A 13,531-nucleotide genomic window follows, 5' to 3' on the forward strand; every position below is an offset into this window, starting at 1 on the left:
TCCAATTTGCTAACTTTCCTTTTGTTATATTTCCAATTTTGCTATTTTCCAAGTTGCCTTATTTCCTATTTTTCAATTATCCAGTTATCCAATAGTCCAATTTTCCAATTATCCAATTTTCAATTTTCCAATTTGCGAATTTGCTTATTTTCCAAGGTCCATTTTTCCTATTTCCTATATCGAATTTTCCATTTTTACATTTTTCCATTTTCATATTTTGAGTTTCCTTTTTTCCTATTTTCCAAGTCAATTTCCAATTTTCCAATTACCCAATTTTCTAATTTCCTATTTTCCAAGTGTCCTTTTTTCCTATTTCCAATTTTCCTATTATCCAATTTTCCTCTTTTCAAAGTATCCTTTTTTTTTTTTTTTTTTCCTATTTCGTATTTTCCAATTTTCCTTTTGTTCTATTTCCAATTTTCCTATTTTCTAAGTTGCCTAATTTTCCAATTATCCAAATATCCAATTTTCCAATTTCCCAATTTTGCCAAGCGTCCTTTTTTTCCTATTTCCTAGTTTCCTATTTCCAATTTTTCCTATTTTCCAAGTGTCCCTTTATCCTATTTCCTAATTTCCTCTTTCCAATTTTCCTTTGTTCCTATTTCCCATTTCTCAATTTTCCAATTTTCCATTTTTCCAAATTGCCAATTTTCCAAATTTCCAAGTTTCCATTTTTTCGTATTTCCGATTTTCCAATTTTCCTTTTGTTCTATTTCCTATTTTCTTTATTTCCTATTTTCCAAGTTTGCACTTATGCTATTTTCCAATTTCCCCTTAAGGTTTGCTGCAAATTCGTTTGTAAGCCAATTTTATTGTTGTTAATGTAATGCTCTACTGCTGTAAATTACAGCCAATGAGTAAATGTTGTAGTTTGCAATCCCATCAATTGCATGCACCAACTAAATGCCCAATAAAGGCTTCATATACGTTCCTACATATAACTTAAGCTTTCTATATGTAAGTGCAGCATAGCCACCTTTGAGGAAGGTAAGTACTCTTTCTTAAAGGCAAACATTCTCACTACAATAGGCATATTGTTGTTTACTGGAAGCCCAGATATCGTTTCTTTGTTTTGTTGCGATCGTGCTTGTGATTGTCCTACAAGACTTAAAGATGTCGATGTCGCCCTCAAGCGACCATGCTCGATTACGGGACCAGACCTGCATGTGCCATTCCTATCTCCACCTCGACTCCCAATCGCAGTCCACTTCATCTGGAAGTAGTAAGGAGCAATGATGCTTGATAAAATCTTTGTCGTCAAGCACGACCTCCAATATTCGTCTAAGGCAACAGATTGGTAGGAGACTAAATGTGAAATTCATGGCCAAGTTATGGGAAACTTGGCCAACAAGTTGAACAAAGCATATGCTGGAGAAGTGAAGCAAACTCTAAAAGCAAAAAGTCAAAGCAAAGAGTTAGAGTCTTTGAAGTTGAAATTGGAAGAGAGAAGGAAATATGCCGTCAAAAAATTCACAAAATCTGAAGAATATAACCATGAAATGGTTGAATATTTCAACAACGGCTTCGAAATGTTCAAGATTATGCTTCGGTCATCTAACCGGACTATAATTGGAGTGAAATTGATGTAGCTGGTGTCTAGGAGGTGCTGAATATGGGTGCTAAGGGAATGACTCATCATAGCCTTGTGCATGCAGCGAGGAGAAAGGACAAAGACATGGATCTTTTGATGGAACTGTAGTCAGGGTGAGTGCTGCTTCAGTTCATCTCACCCGAGTACATGGATCTTGTGTTGCCTTCGTTTTCCCTTCGCGGGATAGTATTGTTAAGGTTCGGTGGCGATTTGTTTTGCATGTGTAAAATGTAGTCTGTAATGGATGTGTGTGTATTGTATGTATGTATACTGCTTAATGTTGCCTTTGTATTGCATAGATAGTGATGCATATTGCCACCCTATCGGATGTATATTGTAATACTATTGCTATCGTATTATCCTTATATTGCTCAAATATTGCCTCTATAGTGCAAGTATATTCGCCTACTATTGCTATTATATCGTATGTCAATGGCATTTGGTCTAATAACAGTGTCCAGTTCGTTCAAAGTAATCATGAATTCAAATATCACGAACACGATAATTGTTATCCATCCTTATATTACCCTGAATTGATGTTGACCTTTCAAATGATAGTTGGAGTTGCACATCGATTCATATTCAAAAGGAAAGTAATTCTCTCCCTCAATGAATCGTTGTTCAAAATAAGGCAACTATCAAATATTGGGTACAAAAATGCAAGATCCATGGTAAATTAATTGGGCACAAACCACATATTACAAAACCAGGGTGATTTTTGGCTTGCTTGAAAAGAGAAGGGCCAAATACAACAAGAAAAGAAAATCCATTCAAGCTTGTACAATGGAATGCACAATAACCCTTTTACATGTCCTTCAAACACCAGTGTTTTGCCCACTTTAGAGTCGCAGGAGGAGACCATATTGCCATTGTGCAATTCGAGGGGGCAGTCAATTTGGAATGGTGCCATAAACATGTTTTCTTCCCCTGACTTTAACTAAATTAACTTTAGTTTAACTACTTGTAAGCTCCAGCCAGGTCCGTTTGTTTTCTCTTCTTCTTCTTCTTCTCATGACTCTTAAGAGGCAGTTTGATGTAAATAAATCCTAAGATTTTCATGTGATGCAGAGGCAATTGGAATAAATAAAAAATAAAAAATAAAGGGATCAGTTCATTAGTGGTTATATTTAATCTTATGTATGACAAATGTAAGACCAGCCAGTTGGGTTGGGGTAAATATACGACTTCAAATCTCTTTTTCAAAAATAAAGGGATCAGCCAATTAAGCCCACAAAATAAACTAAATATGCTATAAGCTCCACAGTAATATTTACTTCATCTCCATAATCAGAATACTGGGGGAAAAAACCACGGAGAAATACATGAAATGAAAAACAACTCCGCAGTGCTGAGATTGTGTACATAAAACTTGGAACAACCAAACCAATTAAAGTTAAGCCATCTCATATGTATGCCTACATAAAATAACAGCTTATGGTCATCTTCTTTAGAATATTGCAATCAACACTTGGTTTAGACCGACCTGCAAAAACAACTGGGTTAAGTACAAAGATAGAGTTTATGAATGGCAGTTCCAGAATTAAGACCTATGTTAATTTGTAACTGCCACCGAGTCAGTTCATAGTGCCAAATGCAGCTATCTGGCAAACATATATGACAAGCCAAAAGAAAAAAAAAGCAAAGTAAAAAAGAAAAAAGAGGCATGACATAAATGGGAACCTCAACAGGAAGCATCATATATGCATACAAGCAGATTGGCTCCATTACAATGTTGAAGAATGATTTAAATACTAGATAAAAGAGTTCTTATTCAAACCTCAGCAGGTTTCTCGGTTTCATTCCTGGACCTTCAATATCATCTTGCACAATAGCATCAGTTGACTTAGTCAAAGTTCCAGACAAAGACTCCGCAATTTCTTTTAGACCCTGTGACAGGACCCGACCCAAATTCCACTTTGGAATCCGAGCCAAACCCTATTTGTGATCGACACCTGGGGGTTGCCGAACACAATTGACTTGGTTGCCCTTTTTGATTAAAAACTTAATTCCCTTAAATCTTGACTTCTACCAAAAATTCGGCAGAGTCCCCTTGTAAATCGAACGTTCCCAAAATTTACACCTGTCAACAAGTATTTAAATATATACACCAACTGCCAGTATACAAAAATAAATAAGTTCCAACAGTCAAATACGTTCCAGGGCAATATCAGAGCATCTATACAGGTTTATTTTCAAAGGAAGTAACCGTTGTGAACCAGAAACCCTACATCAAAATGGGAAGGCGGAGCGGGAATATCTGGTGGCTCCGGATGCACGTCTACAGCCTAGGGGCGCAAAATATTAAAAAGGTGAGTGGACCCTAAAAACAAAGTTTAGAAAATAAGTAAGAACATACTAACCCCACAGAAAAAAACACAATTATACAAAACTAACTCATTTTCTTTATCATATACATGCTGAAATCAATGTATTTATGCATTATATACCAATCATATTCGTGGTTAACATTAATCTTGTAAAGCATTAAAATCCGTTTAAAACTACCACTTAGGTGTACCCCTCTATTTCCGTCAATTCCTGATTTGCCATCAATTCCTGATATCCGTCAATTCCTGGCGGTCTCGGTGACCTGATCCAACCCGAACCATAAGCTAGCGAGATTCGAGAGGTGTAGTCAACTAATCCGCATTCACAGCCGCACAAGTCGGGTACCAAGGAACTCGTGGAACATTGTCAAGCTTGCGACTAAATAGAAGGCAGCGATAAATCCAAAGGCAACTGGATGTCATGGACATCATCATATCCGAAGGTAACATCTGTATATCTGGGTACCTAAGGTGGCTTAGAAAATAATAATAATAGTAATAAGCAAAGTTTGTTGAAAGATCTGATAAATAACTGAATTTCTGTTAAGGCTGGACTCTGCTGCCATTTATCTGATGTTTAACTAAAATTCTCTTTTCCTATATCTCTAAAGGATATTCCACTTGGCAGCATGCAAATCAAAATATTTAAAATCATGTCTCACTTATAAAACACTATTCTTTGAATCAAACTTATTCAAGATCAAATACTGAAACTAAATTGCATAAATTCTTTTATGAAAACAAAAAGTCCACTCACTGTTGGTCCGAGCTCGCTGGACCTTTGGAAGGTCCTCCTACTGGTGCCAGTGTAAGTGCACGATTCAAATACCAGAATAAAATATATTAATAAAACTGCTCGGTATAAATGTTTAAATAAAACCCTGACCCCTGGCTTCTAGAAGTGCATGCATCAATTAAAAGTTATTCCTATGCCCACATTACGTTCCTTTAATCCTAGGACATTCGTCCCATCAACCTGGTTTCGATCGGACGGTTAGATTCGTCACGATCCCACGATCGACGATTCTAAAACCTTAACCCTAGGGTTCGCGATTCCAGAGTATCCGGGACTCCGATTCATGATCCATCGAATCCTACACAATCCTAGCAAGGTCTAGATTAACATATCTTAAAGTGATCACGATCCAATGGTTCGAAACTGAACGGATACGCATACCATGTAAAATAAACACTCAAGCGGCGTCCGGGTGAGATCCGCGAATTTCTACGGCTCGTGAGAATCCGGGGATCATTCTAAAGCAGTGGTCCCTCGGACTACCCATGCGCTGCCACAGCGTTTGTGTTTGGGTGGCAGAAAATTTCGGTGGCGGAAAAACTCCAAACCGTCGGCCCAAACTCCTAACTTAGATAAAACACAATTTGGAACCACTTTTGTTCTTGGACCTACCCCAAAAAGTGGCCGGAAGTAGCCGGAATCCTACCCTCAAAACCGGCTGAAACTTAAGTTGAAAATCGAATGCTCTACGCTTAAAATTTCTGAAATCCTACCCAACCAGCAGCTAAGTTACGAAAAATAGCTGGAAAACCATACCTCACTCGTTCGATTTGGTGGAGAATCGAGGGAGGCGTAACGAAAATTCTGTCAAAACCGGCAACTTCCTCGAGTTTCCGGTGGTTTCGCTGTGGCTGGCGTCGGAGCTGGGCTGGGTTAGGTAGAGGACAACGATACGAAACTTTTGCAACAAATTTCGCTCAAAACGGATATCGGATGGCGACGAAATCGTCGCTTGAAGGTGGTGTGTGCGGAGAGAGAGAGAGACCAAATCTGGTCTCGCGAGGAAGAAATAGACCGGTACTTAGCGATACTGTAGCACGACAAATTTTAAAATTCCCATTACGTCCTTTTGGTTTATAGACCTTTCCTCATTCGTTACAGCTCGAAATCGAGCGTGCATGTCTCTGAGCGTGTTTCATCACGCTCTACCCAACGGTGCAAACAAAATTTCCAAACTCCTCTCTGGTCAAAAAGTCAACTTCTCAAATACTAAAATAGTCTAAGGGCAAAAGTGTCATTTTCCTTAATAAAATAATAGTTAAATATTAATTAAAGTTTGGGTTATTACACCCTGCAAGAAAGTGGCATGACTTAAATTTATTTTTTGGATACACGCGAGAGTCTAAACTACTCTAAATTTATCCAATCAAAGGGGAGGGGGACTCGAATTTGGGTGCAAGAGGTGGGATACAAGCGAGAGTCTAAACTATTCTAAACTAATCTAATCTATGGGGAGGGGTACTCAAACTTGGGTGCAAGGGGATGGGCTCCCTGCCCTTGCCTTCCCCTAACCCACGTTTGCAATTAAGTAGCAAATATTAAGGATTTAACTATCAAGATTCTAGTTGCTGAAATAATAGTATCTGAAACCCCTAAGTTAAAAAACACATATTGCAAATGAGATAGCTCCGAATGGAATTACACCCTGAGAGAAATGTCATTATTAAAGACAGACAAAGCTTCATACACAACATGGCTCAACCCACCCCCATATAAATCTAAGAAATTTTGTAGGGCATGGGAAAGAAATCACAGGCATATGATTCTCAGTAGCCTTAAGCCTCCTGCTTGCATCTTGGAAAGAAAAAATTAATTGGGAATAGCTCTAAAGGAATCCCTATTTGACCTCTTTCCCTTCCCCCAATCTCATGGTGTAAAATTAACTGGAAACAAAGGGAATGCAAACCTAAAGCATAACGCTCCATCAATGCTTTAGTAATTTTAGCATCTAATGGCAGTGTAATCTATAGGTTATTTTCTTTCTTTGTTGTGAAAAACAATGGGCACAGATGCTTTACATGAGTCCATAATAATTAATAAATGCGCAGACCTCTGTCCAATATTTCCAACTAGGATAAAGTCAGCAACCAGAGGAAAAGAAAAAAGATTCTTAGAAACAAACCATCAGACTCTGAGTTTCTGAATATGTCACTAAACGACCACGTGGATTCCCAGTAAGTTAAAGTTTCGTCTGCAAGTAGCAGAAAGGTAAAGAACAGAGTGAGATTAAATGATGGCAGGGACTTATCTTTCACTACGACATGATCTTATTACTGACAGGTAACTTTGATACAATGAACATAATCTTCTCATTTTTCACAATATAAAAATATTATGAAAGTTGAAGAGTCAATAACACATTTAAATCCATACACTGACAGGTGCAAGCCTGCTGAGGCATTTCAACTTGTTTTCGCTGAACAAAGTTGACGAGGTAGAAAAGACCAAGATTTGAAACATCCTGCACGAGGCATTTCCATCAGTACAACCTTAAGAAGATAAATAAAGTGATGTGTGTATCGAAATAAATGCAACATCCACTGCAAGTACTCCAAAGCAAAGACATATCTTACTTACGAAAGTGTTACAGACTAGTGAAAGAACAGAGTTATATGCACATTAATTATGACTTCTAATAAATACTACACTTTCTCATCAATTAATTATGGCTTCTAATAAATACTGCACTTGCTCATCAATTAATTATGACTTCTCTATTCGAACAAAAATAAAGTTGTTTTACCTGCTTTTCTGAAATGGAACCTAGCTTGTAATCCTGCAACAGGGAAAAGTAAGATAAGTTGCTACAAATTCAAAGAAAAATTTGTGTCAGAGAGAGTGATGTAAAGGAAATTTAGTACATAAGGGGAAAGTAAAAAACTGAGAGAGCGCATGTAATGTAAAACTCTAGGAATTCCAAAAAATACCAAATTTGGCCTACACCAATACATGTTGAAGCAAAACTCACCAAACCAGTACGCGCACTTTGCAACTCAGTTAGGGTAACATAAAGTTCCTCAATACTTCCTTTCGTATCACCAACCTATTTCACAAGTTGTAACCAAATATAGAGATGATGCCGAAAATATATTTCGTATGCTACAAGACTCCATTTACATGAAATTGGAATGCAGGATTTTAAAATTCTAAATTGCATACATTTAAGCCATGGCATGGATAGTGGATACCTAACCAGCTGTGACATTCATCCTATTAGTTCCATATTGATAATGTCAAAATTTTTTGCTTAAGCCTCATCGAACTAGAAGTTTTTAAATTTGAATTTATGAATGAAGAACTAAAAGCTCATAATATGCAAAAAATGACATACATTCTCCAGAATCGACTTTGAGATCTCTTTCTGCTCCAGCAATTTATCGTCCAAATTATGGACTCTCTGTGTCAGGTGCTTCTTTGTGTTCTGTCCAGCACTAGAATGTTTAATACAGTCATTTCAATTGTTTATACAAATTCTATAAGTAATATTGATGACTGCTGTAAATCAATTTGATGTTGGGAACAAACATGGTCCCATAAACAGAAACTCAAACAAAACAGGAATTTTTTTTTTTTTTTTTTGGCATAGGCAGCCGAAAAAAAACTTACAGCAATAGCCTCTGTCACGCTCTCCAGATGTTTATGCAAGTTTGAAACAGCAGCAGTCATACTACGCTTTGTCACATACATAAGATCTGAGAATTTTAGACCCTAACCATTTGTGAAGAGCAAATATTAGATTTGCTTAAAGAAGACAACAACTCACAGAACCAATGGATGAAATAATATAAACATAAATATATCATCTGGATATCTTCCACCACATGTAACCATAACCCAATGCCCCCCAAGGTAGCTGCTGGCATTATGAGTGATGTCAAACCTATTAAAAGAATCAATGAAAATAGGTAACCAATTATAAAATATTTCTGTTGTGTAGAAAAGGCTTATATTCCAATGATATTGAACTATACAGGAATACAATATTTATACAGGTATTGCTCGGGTAACAGTCCTATACTAATTACAGAGTAAATTACAGAGTTAATTCTATAACTGAAAGCTGTTACAGATTATATTGAATGGGTGTCATTGATTGGGGGGTTACTGGTGTAACTCCCTAACATTCCCCCGCAACCTTGACGCCGGGGAGGTGACAAGGTTGGAAACAAGACGATGGAACCGGTCTGTTGGTAAGCCTTTGGTAAAGACGTCAGCCAGTTGATGTGTAGAGGGAATAAATTTAACTTGGTGACTGCCACTGGCAATGCGCTCACGAACAAAGTGATAGTCGAGGCCAATATGTTTAGTGCGAGAATGAAAGAGCGGATTAGCAGCCATGTAAGTAGCAGAAAGGTTGTCACAATTAAGAATTACTGGTTGAGGGAGAGGGTTCCGAAGCTCACGTAAAAGGCCTTGGATCCAAATAGTATCAGCACATGCCATAGGCCAGGTATACGGTACTCAGCCCGGCACTAGGCGAACTATGCGCTGTTTCTTAGCACTCCAAGAAATAAGATTGGGTCTCAAAAAAATACAATACCCTGTAGTTGATCGACGGGTGTCGGGACACCACCAACGTCGACATTGGTAGGCAATTAGAAGGGAAGGATCGGGAGGCGACAAAGAGAGGCCATGACCAAGAGTTCCTTTGAGGTAGCGAAGGATGCGTTTTACAGCTTCCAAATGTGTATCACTGGGAGAACTCATGAATTGAGAAACATGTTGGACAGCATAGGTGATATCTGGGCGAGTGATGATGAGATACTGAAGAGCACCCACGAGTTGGCGATAAGGAGTTGGATCAGCAAGGGGAGACCCATCGGTCTGCGGCGGATGTGCGGGAGGCCATGGGAGTGGAGACAGGTTTACACTCGAGAAGGTTGCTTTTCCGGAGAAGATCAAGAGTATATTTGTTTTGGGTGAGGTGAATAGAATCCTTCAAATGGGAGACTTCAATGCCAAGGAAGTAATTGAGTGTGCCAAGATCAGTAACCTCAAATTCAATACCAAGAGCATGGATAAAAGCAGAGAGGTGAGAGGGTGTATTGCCAGTGAGCACAATATCATCAACGTAGAGAAGCAAAATCATTATAGACAGGCCATCCCGATACACAAACAGGGAGGAATCAGGCGACTTTGAATAAAACCCGGCTTGAAGGAGAAAGTTGCAAACCTGTGAAACCAAGCGCGGGGAGCTTGCTTACGACCATAAATGGCCTTATGGAGTTTGCAGACATGAGTGGGTCGTTGAGGATCAATGAAGCCAGGTGGTTGTTGCATAAAAACTGCCTCAGAGAGATAACCGTGCAAGAAAGCATTTTTAATATCAATTTGACGAATCCCCAACCACAAGAAACGCAATGCTCGAGCAGGTCACGAATAGTGGTCGGCCATTACGGGCTGAGGCGTGTCAAAATAATCGATCCCGGGTTGCTGATGGAATCCTTTGGCAACAAGACATGCTTTATACCGTTTGAGCGATCCATCGGAGTGACGTTTGATTTTGAATACCCATTTGCAGCCAACCGTGTTGTGATGAGGAGAAGATGGTACAAGAGACCATGTGCCTTGGCGAAGAAGGGCATTGAACTCATCAAGCATGGCTTGCCGGCAGTGTGAAGACTTGGATGCCTCTGTGTAGCAAGTGGGTTCAATTTACGAGTCAGCGGGCCCCAAATAGCAGGGAGGTGTCAAGACCAACAACTTGAGAAAAGCGATTTCAAAGAGGTGGCGAAGTGGTGATGAGAGATTGATCGGTTTGATACCACGAGATGTAGGCAGGATTGGGGAGAGTGGCAGGCGTAGCATCAGTAGTTTTAGACGCAGGATCAGGAATGGTGGCTGCAGGACAAAGATGAGAGCCATCAACAAAAAGCCAAAGATTTTGGCCAATTAGAAAAGGTTTAACTTGGCTTTCCCATAGAAGATAATTGGTTTCATTGAGCTTGATGGAGACAAGAGTAGCAATATTAGGGGTCGAAGAATGAGAGGAAGATGAAGATGCCATGGAAAGAGAGAGCCCAGTGAAGAATAGAAGTATTTGGAAAAGAAGAAATAAGAATTGGATGAAGGCTAATGCTCTGATACCATGTAGAAAAGGCTTATATTCCAATGATATTGAACTATACAGGTATTGCTCGGGTAACAATCCTATACTAATTACAGAGTTAATTACAGAGTTAATTCTATAACTAAAAGCTCTTTCAGATTATATTGAATGGGTGTCATCGATTGGGGGGTTACTGGTGTAACTCCCTAACATGTTGCATTATGATAATTTAGTGGTTAACCAAAAAGTTTTAGAACTTAACCAAAAAGTAAGGGACCACGCATTAATTTAGTGGTTATAAGCAAGAGGAAAAAGCACAAAGCAAGCAAAGAATTCATTTGAACCCATAAGAGAAAGTAAGTTACCAATTTGGCTGTCATTCCCCTTCACAATGGTTATCTGCCGTGGCAGCCAAGTTCTAGGACCTTGCGATCAGCGCACCTAAAAGAAAGTAACACAAGAAAATTGATATCCATTAGAAATAACATAAATTTAACACGATAAAGCATCCTTCGACACTAACCTTATAGCAGTTTTTCCAATACCTGTGATGCGATCGCATCAAAGTCACCTTCTGATTGTTCTCTGGTTCCATTCAACAAAGACTGCAAACAAAACAGAAATAAACACAAATCCATCAATTTTTTTCCAGCAACAAGACACAAGCTCCTAAATAAATAAACTAACTGATCAAAACCTTAGTTTACCAAATGCATTAAAAAATTACAAAGTCATACAAAAATAACACCAAATAAAAATTTGCTACAAGTTCCACTAGCAAAGCAGAGTAAAAATTATGAAAATAGTTCCTGAAGTTCATCGATCAAGTCAGATAATTTACCATTCTTAAGCAGGATGGTGCTAGTATACCCTGTACGGAGAGAACAATCCCTCGGATCGAACAGCTAAATGCACAAGAAACTAATCGGTATGCAAGATGAAAGGCGAGTGATTGGTACCAGCTGCAGCTAAGATCAGCAAACACAGTATGAGGTTCCAAATTCCAATAACAACATAATGCTAAGCAGAAAAGTAGAATTGCTTGCGAAATTATTTCAAACGAACTAAGTCAAAACTAAATTGAGAAATCTTAAGAAAGGTGTATGCTTCAGTAAGTCTACTAAAAGATTCCCAGTGTAGGAAATGAAATATACCTATATCACATAAAGTGCAAACAAAACCACAAAGACAAAATGTGAACAATGGCTATAAAAGCATCCATAAAGAGCAACTATATTTATATATGGAGGTGTATAAAATAGGTAACCTTCAAAATCGAAACAGTGTGTGTGCCATGTATGGCAATTAGCCATTGCTTCTAGACTATACAATATTACACCTCACAATATCTGTGAGTGAAGATCCGGGAAATGATTTCACCTTGGTACACATAATAACTAAACCAACTAGCTCTAGCAAAAAGGGAGGAATTTCCAGCAAAGCATCCACGTCTGCATCTTCATATAAACGAGTTCCTGACATAATTAGACAGTGAATTCCCAAGTCATAAGTCCAGACTTAAATGGAATTCACAAACATGAAGACATTTATCTCATACATATGTCTCCCCCTTAAACCCTCTATTGCAAGCTTCAGTCCGTAATATTTGATCTTCAAATGGTCAACTGTATCCAACGAAATCCCAGAACTGAGATGGTCGATGAATTTTGCGGTCATCATTCCATAGGCCTTTATCGAGGCCAATAAGTTGGGAAATTAGAAGCTATGATTATGTAAAATATCGATAAACTACACTAAATTCACAAAGCTTACCCATCTGTTATTGGCATATCTCAATCTTTGCGCGCGAATGGTCTAAACCTTGACATCTACAGCCTTTTGTAACCTCTTCAACCTCGAAGCTTAAAAAGTGCATATTATGCGGCTTTTCGTGCGACATCTGCAAATAGGTGCTGGAGTCTAACCCTTGAAGGCGGTAAAATGAGTAGAGTCATACGATTGCGATGCGATTGGCGAAATCAATTTGATTACAACTCGGTGGGACTTAAGATTATATGGAAAATAGACCTTCCGGACTTTTGTCCAAGCTTGGCCATACCCGTGTTGCCACGTATCGTGCACATAGTGATGTATATTGTTCAGCTTGCTGGGTGGAAGGTCAATGATGTTTGAAGCAGCTGCCTTCATCGATCCATGTTTCTTGGCAGTTGCTTTGACCGGCTCTAGCAATTGCTGCAGACATTGAAATGAAGGCATGTTACATAATGACAACAGAAAGCAAATGAAGCAGTGAATGTAACATGTAACATGTTTACGCAAGCAATAATCTATCGTTGTCAGTGAGTTAAATACCAGCAGCGGATGAGAGACTTGCCTTTTCGGATGAGAAAGTTGCCATGTCCAGTCTTGAAAGTTGCGTATATAATATCAACACAATTTCCTTCATTTGTACACTTAATAAGGAAAACAATTGAATTATAATAGTAGGAGTTTGTGTATTCTTACCCAAGCTAATCCATTCGTATCATCGATTAGTTTGTAGAAAAAATCAGCGCCCATTGAACATGATTCCAGCTGCACCTCCGCACTAGAATAGGCAAACTTGCACCTCCGAAAAAATCATCTCATAATTCTGACTTTGTTCAAGACAAATATACACATGTATATTAAAGCAAAATCTGCATTTTCTCTATACTATATGAGTACATACTAGCATAACATGAAGATTGGATATCGAAGGTAAAGAATCCTAACCTGATATCGTTTTTCCAGGTAGTGCAAAACTCTATTACCGCCTTCACATCTTC

General features: G+C 38.5%; 1 pseudogene; it reads right to left on the reverse strand.

Moving 5' to 3' along the window:
* Nucleotides 1-2,813: 2,813 nt before the first annotated feature.
* Nucleotides 2,814-13,122, reverse strand: LOC148919130 (uncharacterized; annotated as a pseudogene).
* Nucleotides 13,123-13,531: the final 409 nt, after the last annotated feature.

The sequence above is a fragment of the Prunus mume genome, linkage group LG3 (genome assembly GCF_029339155.1).
Source record: "Prunus mume cultivar Tortuosa linkage group LG3, ASM2933915v1, whole genome shotgun sequence".
Lineage (NCBI taxonomy): Eukaryota > Viridiplantae > Streptophyta > Magnoliopsida > Rosales > Rosaceae > Prunus > Prunus mume.